General features: G+C 42.7%; 1 protein-coding gene across 1 annotated transcript in view; it reads right to left on the bottom strand.

The window, feature by feature from the left end:
* The window catches only part of KLHL22 (kelch like family member 22), a 107,322-nt gene that overhangs the window by 25,111 nt on the left and 67,772 nt on the right, over nt 1–14,439 (bottom strand). The window lies entirely within an intron of this gene.

Raw genomic sequence — 14,439 nt, 5'->3', positions numbered from 1 at the left:
AGGCCTGTACTTTTCTTTGAAAGTTGTTAATATAATGGGTTTTGTCAATGTTAGAAGGAAAACGAGAAAGCAGTACAGGATTGCTAGAAAGCCTGCAGCCTCAGAGTCATTTTAATCCCTCTGTCTTCCACTGCCTCCCCCTCTGCCACAAATATGTCCCTATTCAGCTGGGATGACAGGTGCTGAGCCTGGGCTGAGCCCTGCCACCCTCTCTCTGCAGGAGCAGAGCATCTCCCCTGGCTGAGCACTCGGACATGTGTATTGGCAGCTGTTAAGAGGCAGACACGAGGTCCTTTAACAACTGCACATAATTCGGATGACTACTCTGGAGCTGTTACCATCTAAATTAGTGGGTTCACTTTTAGACAATTGGTAATTCAATTAAAATGTAAGATTGAGTAAATAGTACGTGCTTATACATACTCCTACTGTATTTGCTTTTTCAATAAGGTGAACTTGCAATTTTGGTGAAACTCATAAGTATTTACATCACTATTATAACGCCCAGTTTGTGTGTATGGTCACATTTCAGTAATGACGACTCAGGTACAAAGGCAGCCCAGTGTAGCACCTGTCGTGTTATCTGGTACTATGAAGACAAATGGAAAAGCGGCTGTAAAGAATATGAAAACATGAAAATGTTATTTCCAAGTGCAGAGAGTCTGCTAGGGAAGAGGGAGAGAGGAGGAAGACAGTGTTTCTTCTAAAATATGTACCTGCTTCAACAAGGTACCTACATATAAATGTAAATGACTACGGTTGATTTTAGCAAAGAGAGCGAAGGGCATAATCAGCTTATGTTTCACCGTAGGCTTACATTATATACAATTTCTTCAGTAAGTTAAAGTATTTCTACAGTTAAAATTTCCATCAAAAGCAGATGCTTTAAAATAAATAGACTTAACTTCCTTAGTACTTGCAAACCAAAAGTTCACAGTTAACCACTGAAAAATGCAAAAGGCCAAACAAAGGAGGAAGTATCTCTGCTGGTAAAAATTTCATCCCAAAAGAAATTTGTGGGAACCTAAGTGACTATAAAGAATAGGCTTGGGTATGGTAGGGTGTGCAAATAAAATGATAATATAACGTGAGGTTTTGCTAACAAATCAATCAGAGTGAACAGGAACAAACTGTAGTTTTGAAATTGTCCTACATTAATTTGAGCGCAGTACTAAAGACGTCAAAATTCCTCAGTTAATTCTCCCCGAAACGATTGTGGCTGTGGCCTATAGATGAACTTTTGAGAGCAACTGACATTATCTACGTAAGTTCCAGGAAGGGAGATCTTAAAATGAAGTTCCATTTAGTGATACGTCTCTTTGTGTGATCCCTGGGGCAGGGTGTTTATTAGGAATATCGTTTTCTTTAACAGATTTTCACCCCCATCCTCAGTGGTTGATATGGATCCAGCAATGAAATCCTGGTGGCTTGCAGGACAGTAGCAGTAGAACTGGTGATATTGGCTGAATAGGATGGACTGGAAGCTGGCTCATTCTTGGTGGGTTCTGTATCTGGGCTTTGTCAATATTCACTTTCCGCACCTATTTCATAACACCACCATTATTGCTTAAATCATAAGGGTCAAAAGAACTGTATTGTGCATCAGAGCTTTCTCACTAGCTGGTAGGTTTTTCAATTAACCATTTGTCTTCTATTTTTTTATCTCCATAAAATGGAAACTACTTGTCCAAAACCAAAAAAAAAAAAAACCCCAACAAACTACTGCCCCCAAATGGCCACTGAATTTGAAGCTAAGACAAGCTTAAGTTATTTATAATTTTATCTTCTAAACAATTTTTGTTAAAACTACAGATTTTTTAATTTTGAGTGAATGAATAATAATAATATCTACTAGGAAGAGTGCCTGTAGTTGAGTTAGACAAGAGTAATACAGAAAGTCACCCGAGTTTTTGTCATGGTGAATAACACAGACCTTCCTATGAGCAGAATTCTGGAGAAGACTAACAAGTGTCTGCTCATGTAAGTGTAGAACATGCTCAGTTTTTTTGAGAGTCATTAGCTCTGACTGCTGAGAAACTGGGATAATTCAGTGCAGTAAAACCAAGTCTTTTATTCTAATCAAGACTTACTTGGATTTTTCAGTTTTTCCCGTTCCTCAGTTGAAATGTGTCTTGTAACCATTTAACAGTATGTTACTAACCATCCATTATGTCCTGCCTTTTTCTCTTTTAGATGAAAGAGCCATGTAAAAAAAGAATTCACCAAGCCCTGTGACTGAATTTGAGCGATAATGTCAATGGAATTAACACATTGCCATTGTTGTATGGTCTCCTGTGGCTATATAAACATCAAGGTAACACATTGCCAAAGCAGAAGACATGACTGCTGCAATACTGTTGTTTTGAGAGTATTTCCTTACTGCCAAAATACTGATGTAGATTTAGTATTTTGCCTAGTGGAGGATGATGCTGGGGGAGGAGAGGGGGGGCGGGGAAAGGTTGTGTTTTGCTGCTTTTATTTTTGCTGAATTCAGGTTTATTTGCTGAAGAAAATCTATTACATTGTTGGGCTAAACATGGAATGAGAGTGTAAGTATGCTGATGTTTAAGATGACCTCTTATTGGCAAATACATTTAAATGACAGCTCTCTTAAGGGCCTAATTCCGTTTCTGAAGACAACCTTCTGGAAAAGCTGGGGCAGCACTGCCTTCAGGGTACCCAGGATTCTTCAGCCTGGGGAGAGTTTGCTGGAGAATAATTCTCCCTTACTAGCTTCAGCCATTAGCATAACTTTCATCTCTGCAGACAGAAGTAGACTGAGGCTTAAATACCTTTGGTATGTTGCTGAGTAAAATGTTGCTAAGATGCATGTGTCAGTTTTAACTTCAAGGATGGCAAACAAGTTGTGAGGCCAGGCTAGTCAGATAAATTTTTAACTGCGATAATCCCAGCGTAGGCTCATTGTCACTGTCTCACCTAATGCAAGAGAGAAATAACTAATGTGGATGTTGCACAGAAACTCTTTTTAATTCCTTGTGTCACAAAGCCATTGACAATGGCTGCACTACGGAAGCCAGAGCAGATCAGTTAGGACATGCAGGTAACAGTAATGATTTTCTTTGTTATGAGCTTCCTGATCCTGATTGCAAATGGAAAAAGAAACTGTATTTCCACAAGTGTATTTTCATTTGTCTTCAGGCAAGAAAAAGTTCAGGTAGTAAGCACTAAACTAGAACCTTTTATCTGACAAGTTCCCTTCCTAAATACCCCTCCGTATGTGAGTTTTACTTCTCTACGGTCACCTTTAAACAATGAGTCAACAAGCTTGCTGCATTTCTACTAGTCGGAGACTGTAACCCAATATTGAAAGGTGGGAAGTCAATCTCAAGGCTGCCCTCACTTTCCAGGCAAAGACAGACATATCCCTCTCCAGAATCAATGTGACACTCCCACTGCCTCTACCAGAGCTGAATCCTTTCTGGAACAAAGGACTTCAGTTTGCGAAGCTGAATCTGGCACTTTCATGAACATCAGGGCTGAAACAGAAGAGAGTGAAATATTGTCCATCCTGGTTGTTTGTTGCAAGAACAGCCCTTGGATTGGATTGCTCAAAGGAGAAGACCTCTTGGCACAGAGGGTGTTCTGTTTCTGGACTGCCCTTGGGTAACGCAGCAGAAAATGAAGTTGTGATGGGAGGAGCTGCCCATGGCAGGAGTTTGTCAGGACATGGAAAATGACTTGTTGAGTTCTGAACACTGTGCATGAGTTAAATACACTAAGTGGACATGGTTTGTGTCAACTGAAGCCCTTTTTCTCCCTTGAGGGCTGTTTGAAGCTCTCTGAGAGCAGAGGAGAGAACAGCTAGTAAACTTTGTGCTTTAGAATTGCAGAGAAACTGCTGCTTTCATCCATGGATCAATCTTTTGTCAGCCCTAACACACTGGCTGATGGCTTTAGTGTATCTCCACTGTCACCAAAAGGCACTTCTTGGGAAACGAAACCCCATGGCTCAATAATTTGTCACCTTTCCCATCGCTCTGGCCTAGGCCTAAGAATGGGGAAAGGGAGTGCTCTACCAGGCTCAGTAACATTTAGATTGCAGTCACACCTCCCGTGGGAGTCAACAGCTGGTATTTTGTGAATTATGATGTGTGCAAATAAGGATTTTATTTTTGTAAATCCTCAGTTGGGTACAAAAGCTGATGGCAGGACCCCTGAGCCCAGCAAGAGGATACCAATGGCAGAAGCATTGCACAGCCAGTTACTTTTTTTTTCTTTACTGTGTCTTACCTTTCATTTTTTCCCTTCTTTTTTTCTACCCTCAATTTTACATACATTTTTTCCCCCTTTTACTCACTTTTACCACCCCCCCCCCCCCCCCTTTTTTTTTTTGCAAGTACACAGCACAGCATCTCCTGAACAAGTAAGGGACAGCTCTTCTGAAGAACAGGAGTTATGGAGCCCTTCTGCACTTCTTCTGTAGGGTTCTTCAGGAGACCTGTCTGCAGATAGCTCGCAGCACCAGTGCCAAACAGGCACCAGCCTTGCAACAGGTGCAGCTTTGGCCAATGGCAAGTAACACCAGTGACAATGACAGGCAGGAGAAGTGGTCCATCATCTGAGTCACCTGATATGCTCATGGCTTTATCACCTCGGACTGTAGTAAAGTAGTTGTATAGATACTGTGAGACCTAAACATGTAGGAGAAAACTCTGTGGGGGAAAATTCAGCACAATTGCAATAGTTTATTTTCTGTTAATTGACACTAGGAGTCCATTGTCAAAATTCTGAACAAAAGGCAGACCTAACCACTGTTCAAAGTTGTTGAGGTTCAAACTTGAGCATGAAAGATTGTTCCTTTTCGAAATTCACTTGATCTGTGCTCTGACTCTCTTCTGGATGATTAGTGTTTCAGATCTGGAGCCCTCTTAAAAAACTTGGGCAGCTTTGAAATGTATCAGTGTACGGTGTGAGCAGATTATCTGAGGAGAGGCAGAGCTACTGTCCCAAGAGACAAATGAGGATGAAGGGAGTAGATAAAGAGGAAGGCTTTGTGTGTTGTTCTAGCTGTCTGGCACATTGTGTTGGTAGTTGCACTTTTTTGCTTCTAGTGGAGCACTAGGTAAGTTCTAGTATCAACCCTGAAGTGACAGCATCTGTTCTGCTCTCTCCTGCTGTGCAGACTCATGTTCCCTCCTTGCAACTACAAGCTTCAGACCTGAACCCTCACTCTGTCTCCCTGATGTTGATGAACATCGTACCTTTGGACAACGCCCACAACAAGTGAGAAGCTGTTGAGAAGGCTGATTCCCCTTTCCCCAGCCACTCTGTCCAGATTCTCCAGCTCTTAGGAGTCACTGGAAGAAAGAACCAGTCTCCTTCCAAAGAATTAAGACGACCAGTAAAGCTCTGAAAAAGTGTGAGCACATAAGACAACCCCGGACATTTCCCACTGCTTGAATCTGTGTCAAATGTGTAGTGCAATCCACCATCCGTTACATGGCACCAGGAAGCTCTTTGATTGCCAATAGAACATACATTCTTCTTCATGGTCCCAGAATTCATGTAGTATTCGTTGGAAGAATCATGGGAATAAGAGATGAGCAGGTATCTCAGAGCCTTCTTTGCCGCTCATGTGAAGGTGGGATTGTTCTCTGCAATACCACTGGTTTGTGCAAAAATCATTTAAAAGTCTAATACAGTAAGAGCTTTACTCTGTGAACAGGCTGCCCTTGCACAGCCAATACATTTTTTTCCTGGATACTCAAATTGCTTCTCTCTTATTTTCTTCCCTACTAATGAAGATAATTATATCCCTGTGTAGCATATTATTTCCTCTGTCATCTGTATGTTTACACCCCGCAGACATATTCACTACTTGTTTGTGCACAGAGCCATCAGTCAAAGAAGCTTTACTTACCAACTCTTCTCATCTTTTCTGATGTTCATTTCATCCAGTCTCCCTCCAGTTCCCCAGCAGCTTTGATAATGAGGTCACCAGTTTATTTTACAGCAGACTAACAGCAAGAAGCCCTGCAACTTCCCTGCTTAACTATATGCTATTTTCACATAAGCATCCTGTGGTTACATTTCCAACAAGGAAACAAAAGCATCATGCATACTGCAGAAAGCTGTATGAACTCTCTCTATATTGTAGCCTCCTTAATATTACTATGTTTTTTTTATAGGTGGATATGGCTGAACGTCACTGTGTTCAAAAGAAAAATTTAAGTGATACTAAGCAAGTGTAGGAAGATCTACTTGCAGGAAGATCTGGAGTGGGGAGCAAGGAACTGCAGAAGTCAGCAATTCTTCCCTTGAATGACTCCTTGACAATATGATGCGATGGGAGAAGGAGTAGTTCCATCCTGGGGAGGAAATACAAGACAAGGAGGTCAGAAAGACATAATGGGGAACCATGAATGGGCTTAGATTTCAAATTTTTGCCTCAGGTTTCTGGTAGTCTAAGCCAGTCCTCCCAAACTGCTGTCGTAACTTCTCTGCTCTGTCCTCCAGTAGGCTTCCTCTGGTCCGCAAGCAGTTATTTAAAAATGAAGTAGAATACTAACAACTTCTCCAAAACCACAGCTGACTGCAGGCATGCAAGCAGGTTTGATGCCATTGTCCAGTCCTCCTGATTGCTTATGTTGCCTTTGGCTTCAGATCGTTTTACGCTTGATGCGTAAATACCAGCCCAGGTTCCACGTGGTGCTGACCAGCATGGATGCCTGCACCTTACCCTGGAATGCGATAGCTGCCTTTACATTCTTAGAAATTATTTTTATGGACATGACACCCTATCGCAATTCCAAGGTGACCTTTTTAATCTCCTTTTTTCACTCCATCCATTTCTGACTTTGCATGTGACAAAATGTGCGTAAGCAGGGAAAGCGTGATGGGCACAAGTTTGGGCTCTAACACCATTAAGTTAGAGTATATACAATATAGATTATGTTAGAGTATATATACAATTTAGTATAATTGATCATTTTTCCTGCTTTAGACGTAATAAAACCCCCTAGAATCCTGCAATGGAATTTTGCCACAGCTTTGTCCAGTAGAAGCCTTTGAAACTTCAGACCATTGCAGTGGGATAGTCCCCAGAGTGTGGGAGCATTCTCAACATTTCTTCCTCTGAGATTGCTTCAGATGAGCTCTTCATCACCCAGAATTCTTGTGTCAGGAACATCATGGAGAGGCAGAAAAATTAAGTGCTGAGTTGTCCTGTCATAACCAGTCCTGAACAAATATATGTGAAATGTGTCTAAAGACTTGTGTGATCTTGTTGCCAGTGTTTCCTTTCTAATAATTTTTTTAACCCAGTCTCCTGGTTTCAGCCCAACTTGGCAGAAGTGTAGAAGTCACACAGATGAGTTAAGTCCTGTGGGTGTCTTGAAAGTGCTCTGAGAGGATGGCTCCAATGTGAGTTACCATAATAGTAGTAGACAACAGAGAATACGAACAGGAAAGCTCTTTTTTTAAATGCCTCAGTCATGAGAAAAGCATCAGTCAAAGCTCAGGATGGACAACAAGGTACATGTTACAGTAGTGCACAGGTGTGAGCATTCCTCACACTGTCATCATCTGGCTGTTTTGGTTTCATTCTTTGTTTTAAGAGGAAGAAACTGAGCAGCACCAAGCCAGTAAAGCAAGCTAGCAGCGAGGATGAGTGAGTGGTATGAGCTCTTTGGCAGTGAGTCCAAACCTGCGTTGCAGACAGGCTTAACTCTCACCAAATCTGACCCTGGCAGTAGCTCCCTGCAGAAGCTTAAACCAGTTACTGCAGTGTTAGGGGGTGACAAAACGAGTGACCCCATTATTGATAACCATCTAATCTGTGCTCAGAAGGAATGCTTGCTCTCAAATACGACTTTGATTTCCTCCTGCACACTCCTCAGCACTCTTCTTAGCAGAATTTAAATGATTCTGTTGAATTTACATTATATTGTTGTTTGTATCTGCGTTTGGTTGGCAGGCATGGTTTAGGCTGTAAAGTGTCAGTCATTTAAACAAAAGCAAAGATTGTGTTTTTAAGAGTGGTACCTACTAAGTGTGTGATAGTGATCGCTAGGCTAGAGAGAAGAAATCCAAGTCATCTATGCCAAAGTAGATGAAATCCAGTATTTTCAGTATAAGCAGTCATTACACACGTCTGTTGTCCTCAGTCCAAGTGGAACTTGTCTCTGTAACTGTTTGAATAGCTCAAAGCCACGGGTCATCCCTTGGTTTCTCAAGGAATTGCAATCAATGTATTTAAATCATTCAAGTGCCTGATATTCTGAACAACTTAAAAGCGTTTGTCTGCTATAGCAGGGGTAATTTTTAATTTATTTTTCTAAGCACATCTATCCAAAATGATGCTAGGCTTTTATATTCACAGCAGGGAGCATTGTGAGGTTTAAATATCCCTTTAATCACTAAGGATGTAATAAAAACAAGAAGAGTTCTTTGAGCTGCAGAGTGTTACCCAGGGAAAAATCTACTCTGGAGCTTACAAATGTGAGCTGAAGAGACAAACTGGGCAATAAAATCCACAACTATGGACCAAACCGGCTGAAAGTTGGTCTGTAGCTGCCCATCAGGAGCTGAGACTCGGAGGGGGGAAAAGGCCATTCAGCACCTCTAGAGCCATAAGAGCCAGGTCATAAATATTTCACAATCTGCCGCGTAGGGGGAGGGAGCCGTGGGTCTGTGATCCTGCCTGGGGTTTGTACCCTCGCCTGTGATTGCAACAAAGAACAAGTAAGAGGAATTTGCCAATATGAGAAGAATGGAGGGAAAAATCTAGACAAATTAGGGATTTCCAGAAAAAGTGATAGCTGTGATTGATTATGTCAATTCATGTACCTTTATGACAGCCTCATCCCACTGCAGACTTGAGGAATCCATGAAATCTGACAGGTGCTCTTCTCTAGAAAAAAAGGATGTTGAAGGATTCTTACCCGAATATTGTTACCGTGGACACCAGTATCCTTTTGCCTCCAGATGATGAACATGTTGGGTGAGAAAAAGTGTGGCTCCAAGTTTATCCAAGGACTTTCTGCTTAAAATGAATACATGATTCCAGCTCTTTGTTTCCTACAGATTATATATGTCCCATCAGAATGCTCTATATCAGCTTTCAAAAACCATCTTTCAGAATGTACTGTGTGAATCCGTCTTGGTGTTCATTTTGGTTTTATGGGAGATCCTGTAAATAGCTCAGCTCAGACTCTCCAGGTTAGTTAGACATCCTGTGAGTTCGGTTCCCTTCTTCCTGTGAGATGTATGCACAGTTGTATGTATCCTATGGCTATATAACTTTTTATAGTTCTTTTTTAGAGAAATGATAAATTGTAATGTAAAAGGGAAAAAAGATAGTAATAAAATTGTAGTAAAATGAGACATGATTTGTTGTAAAATGCTCTGAATCAAAATCTGTTGCACCTGGTTTAATTGGTCTGTTCTCTCATGCTTTCTGGTAATGTTCTGGTAACCTTCCTCAAAGAGTTCTTTAGAGTCAACAGTGATGTTGGAGGAGCTGAGCTCTACTCAGCTCTGTAGAGCTCACAACCGTTTTTATTTTTAAATTCCAGAACCTTTATATCTTAACGGTTTTAATTTGCTCTTTGAAGCTAGTTCCTTTGATTGGGAATTATACTGTTTATTGATTTCCTGTTTTGATTAGAACCTTACTATGATGAAGGGAATATGGAAACTTCCTTAGGAAACTGAGAATAAGTCTGTGTTGGCAAAACAAAGTAACTTGCAGATTGACTTGCATGACTGAAGTCTGGCTTTTTATCTGTTGGTTTCATGGCTTCACAAATGCACACCAACAAAAATAATCTTTGCAGAAACCAAAGTAGGATGACAGTGCACCTGCAATCTCAAAGGTCAAAAAAGTTTAGATACAAGCTTCTGGGTTTGGGGTGCTGCTTTTTCCTGAAAAGATCAGCTTTTTAGCTGAGATTGCTGAAGCATTGTCAGCTGGGCTTCTGTTCAGCAAAATCCATTCTGCTCAGGACTTTTTTTTCTCATCTCCATTTACGGTTAAATAAACTGCCAGCAATTTTTAAGCTCTGTATAAGGCTCCTCTTTGCATGTGAGCGTGTGCGCATGTGTATAAATATAAAAGTATTTCTGTACGTTAAGCCAGAGCTGTTCGCTACCTGTTTTCCAAGGCTGATCCTTGATGGCTCCTGGTGGAGACCCATGGGCTCTGGCAGGGCCGCTGTGTCCCCAGGAGCGGTGAGGAAGGGCAGGCTTGCAGCGTGGTGGTGCTCTGTCCTGTCCTGTGCTGGGTTACGAAGCTGTTCTCGCTGCTGTAAAGCCCTTTCAGTACGAGCTGTTTGTGGATTTGAGGGGGACAGAGCCCTGAGCTGTGTCTGGGAAACACAATGGGTTGACAGGAAAGCACTGCACCTAACATCAGGAGTCTGGGAAGACTTGAAAGAGCTCTAGACAGAAATATTTTGCATTTGACTCTGGACTGCAGCCTTTGAGGGCAAACTCGGCCTTCAGTGTTAAGTGGCTGCTAAGTATTTCCCTTCTTGTCTCAGTGCTAACTGCTGGGAGAAGCGGGTGCATATTCCAGGAGGGCTGGGGAGGGCGGATATGATAAAGGGCAGACAGAAGAGCATCTTCTTTTTTCTTTAGTTCAGGAGCACGGCTTTGCTGCCCGATACACAAACCTGCAAGAGGAAAAGTCGTGTGTCAAACTTGTAACGTACAACTTTCTCTTACTGGAGCCGCTTTCATGCATTCCCTTCCAAAACAGATGCAGTCACTGCTGAAATCCAGCCTCCTTCGGGGGGTGAGGGCATGGCCAGTCCCCCCAGCACCCTGCGCCTCTGTCCAGAGCCTGTTGTGGATTAGCGTGGAGCTGTTACCAACAGGCCCTCTCCAACCAACTGTTTTGTTTTGCCAAATGTGATTTTTTGCTTTCTGAGAGCACAGGGAAGATTTGGGGGTGATAGAATTTGGGGCTCAGCATGGGGTTTTCAGTCCTACAGAGGTCTGCCTTCTGCAGGACTCCTTGCTTGGGTCCCAGGCTAGGAATGTCAATGCACATGTAACATGCCTGAAAACACCAGACCAGACAACTTTTCCCAGGAAAAAGCAATCAAACCCAACTGTAAATAGGGAGGGGGGGGGGGGGGGGGGGGCGGGTGTAGAGGTGCCATTTCCCATCATCAGAAGAAAATGCTGTGTTATGCGAGCTGCTGTAAGGAACTGAGTGGGAACTGTCCCTTATGCTACTACATCATAGAAAATTACATATACTACTTGTCTGAGGAGTTGCACTTGTATTTCCTTTTTTATCTGTAGGAGATGTTGGTCACTAACAAGGACAAGGAGTCACACGCTTCGAGGCGGGCACAGCTGGAGGAGCAATAGTTTCATCAGGCTTTTTCTCTGGAAAAACATTGCTTTTCCCCATGGCCCTGTGTGCATAATCAGGCCCTGTTTGCTCTGCAGTGAGCTGAGCCTGTGTTTAAGAGGCAGATTCATGGATTCTGAAGCCGTCTGGAGAGTCTGAGGCCACTTCACGTTTTTGATTAAGTATGAAAATAAGTAGCTATCAGTGTAGGGCTATCTGTTTTATTTTGGGTCCTGTTAATGACACACTCTGTTTCCACATTTTCAGTATCCATCCCGTGCAGATGGCAGAGTGTCCTTCATAAAGAGTTGCCAAGATGCTCTGGGACAGTGGCCTTCATGTGCCACGTGGGAATCTGCTAAATGAGTCACATGTAAATGGCAGTAAGGCTATCCTCATGTTTCAGAGGGGAGTATCTCTTAAATGCGGTTTGTACTTCTCCATGTTATTTTTTCTCGCTTGTGCAAACTCAGGCAGGCAACACTGGTTCGCTTAAGCCCAGTTTTATTAAAGCTGATATGATAATGCTTTCTCACAACCATGTGCACAGAGGGAAGTCTGCAGGGGTTGGATTGCTGGCTACTGCACCTGAGTGCTGGTACAGATGAGCAATGATCCAAGGCTGGCTCTTTCAGGAGATCATTGTTACTAATCTGGATTTCTGTTGCATTTCAGTGGTCTTCTGGACAGTAACTTTATGCCTCGCACTTGAACTTGCTCTGAAGGTGGAATGCTGTCCTGGAGGTTATGCCTAGACAGAGGTGGTGGGTCCTGCGCAGCCACTTGCAGACTCGGATCCTGCTAGCCAAAGCCTCCTGCTAGCTGACATGCGTGATCTGTTCTTCTGAGAGCCCCAGACACCAGTTAGAGATGGCAAGATGGTCACCCTGTCTCGGAGAGCTCCCAGTACAGAAGGTAGGAATGAGGGAGGATATGTGTGCAGACCAGTTCCCTACAGGATCCTGTTGAGTGTTAAGGGTTAAAGTTTCACTTAAGGAGGGAGAAGTGCCAGAAAACATTTGCCTTACTACAAAACCCGGTGGAGGGGAGGTGAATGTTTCTTTCTAATCACCTCCTCAAAGAGATGCAAAGCAAAAGTTCTTGGCCTCTGCTTTTGTCATTGCATATCCCCTCCCTTCTGTGCTGCCCTACCTCTCCCCTTCAGCGTGGTGGGAGAGCCTACTGTTAGAGCTAGGCACAGCAGGATTTTTACCTGCTGCTGTCAATGAGCTTGGAGCAGAGCTGTGTATGTCACTGACTTACACGTCAGAACCACTGTCTCTCCCATCCCTTTCCACCCCCCCAGCCTCCAATTTGCCAGTGAATTGTTAAGACACCAGCACATTCACCTCTGACTTCCCAGAAAACTGCCTGAGGGTGCTCCATGGACCGACAGACAAGAGGGTAATGTGCTAAATTCCTCCTTTGCTAGTGATGAATTTCATGGGGATTGCTCCTGTTAGCCACGCTTTCCAGCAACAGTAACAAATTCACTTTTCTTTTTCTTTTTTTTTTTTTTTTTCACTTTTAAAACCTTTCCAGTGCAACTAGAATAGCTGGGAGAAAGCTAGTTGTTAACTAGTCATGGATAATTAATGACTCCACCTTCTCCATCAATCAGCTGAGAAAAGCCAAAAGGATTTGAGTACTTGTAGCAAATGTGTGTTCGCTAGACGTGCTGATACGCAGTGTGCAAATGAAATGGCAGCAGGAGACCATCTCATACCCTTTCGTGGAAGAAGCAGTAAGTCATGATACACATCCCACGCTCTTGTCAGGTGAAGAGTCTGAAATTCCCAGCGCTGCTGCTGCTGTTGTGCAGTTTCTAACTGTGTGGGATGTTGATCCATCTTGCTGCTAGTTTGAGTCTGACCCAATTTTTGTTCTGTTTTTTTCCTTTTCAGATTCTGATTCTGGTTGTCTTTTCCACTTTCTACAATTAAAATACTAGCATTAGAAAAGCGGGACATGGAGGTGGGGGTGCAGATTTGACCTTGATACCATTTTCAGCTGATCTTTTCCCTTCCAATTTATTTTCCACCTGTGTAATAAATAATCTCCAGTTAGGCTACAAGTTGATGTTGCTCCACCACATGATAATCTCCTCCTCAGTGGTACTGAGACTCCTGGATGTTCCCAAGTTAGCTGAAGGAGAAGAGCTTACAGCTGGTTCTGTATTATCCAGTAGTTTTAAAGGGATATCAGGAAGGCTGGATGCGATCCTTCAAAAGTGCCAGGAGCCAGTGGACCATCTCCTGCTACAAAATCCTCCTCAGGACTTCTCAAACTCTCTAGCCCCTCTTTTAAATGTTCTTCATTGCCACGCTAAGCATTAGCCTTTCTCTCCCTGCCTAGTAGTGGGATGCCTACGATTCAATATACTATTGGAAAAGAGTCTGTCCCTTCTCTCCTTAAACTCCTTTGTCTTCTTTGCCTGTCCTTGTATTGCCTGCTCCAAAAGACAGTAAAAGCAGAACTAAAGGGATATTGTTTGATTATAGAAAGTGACTCAATAAATTCAGAATATGTTTTGCATATCAGTCTAAAAATCAGATGTCCTAATAACATCACTGACAAAATAAAAAAATGTTTATTTTATTGGGAGCAAAACTAGACCATGAATCAGAGGCAGCCTTATAGCAGTGCTCTTTGAAATGAACAGAGCTCTTAAATTTGCTGGGTAGGATCTAGCACTGGCCCACTGAGACGGATATCCTGCTTTGGACCTTCTCTTTTTTAACATCTTTGACCTGTAAATGTTAGTGTAGCCATTCCTGTACATGAACGCATAGAACTCCCTTCTTCACCGAGGTGTAGTGGCTGGTTTGTGCCCTGAAGCGTGAGACTTGATTGCTGTCTCTTAGCACTTGTAAGCACTTGTAAGCACAAAAGCTAATGGTCACACTTGCAGAATAAACTAATTAAGGAAAAATGCTCAAGTCCTTCAGTTTCTGCTTAGCCTTCCCTCCAGTAAGAGCAGTGCCTTAAACAAGACCTAAAACCAGTGCCTGATCTACCATGAGACTCTTGGATCACTCGCACTGGCCCTGGAAGGTGCCAGCCGAAGGAGCTGAGTGCCAATAAAAGGATATGCTGGCATGGCTGCGTCATCAAAC

The sequence above is a fragment of the Tauraco erythrolophus genome, chromosome 19 (genome assembly GCF_009769465.1).
Source record: "Tauraco erythrolophus isolate bTauEry1 chromosome 19, bTauEry1.pri, whole genome shotgun sequence".
NCBI classification, from domain to species: Eukaryota; Metazoa; Chordata; class Aves; order Musophagiformes; family Musophagidae; genus Tauraco; species Tauraco erythrolophus.
Note: the sequence above shows the minus strand (reverse complement) of the source record. Positions and strands in the feature narration are given on the sequence as shown.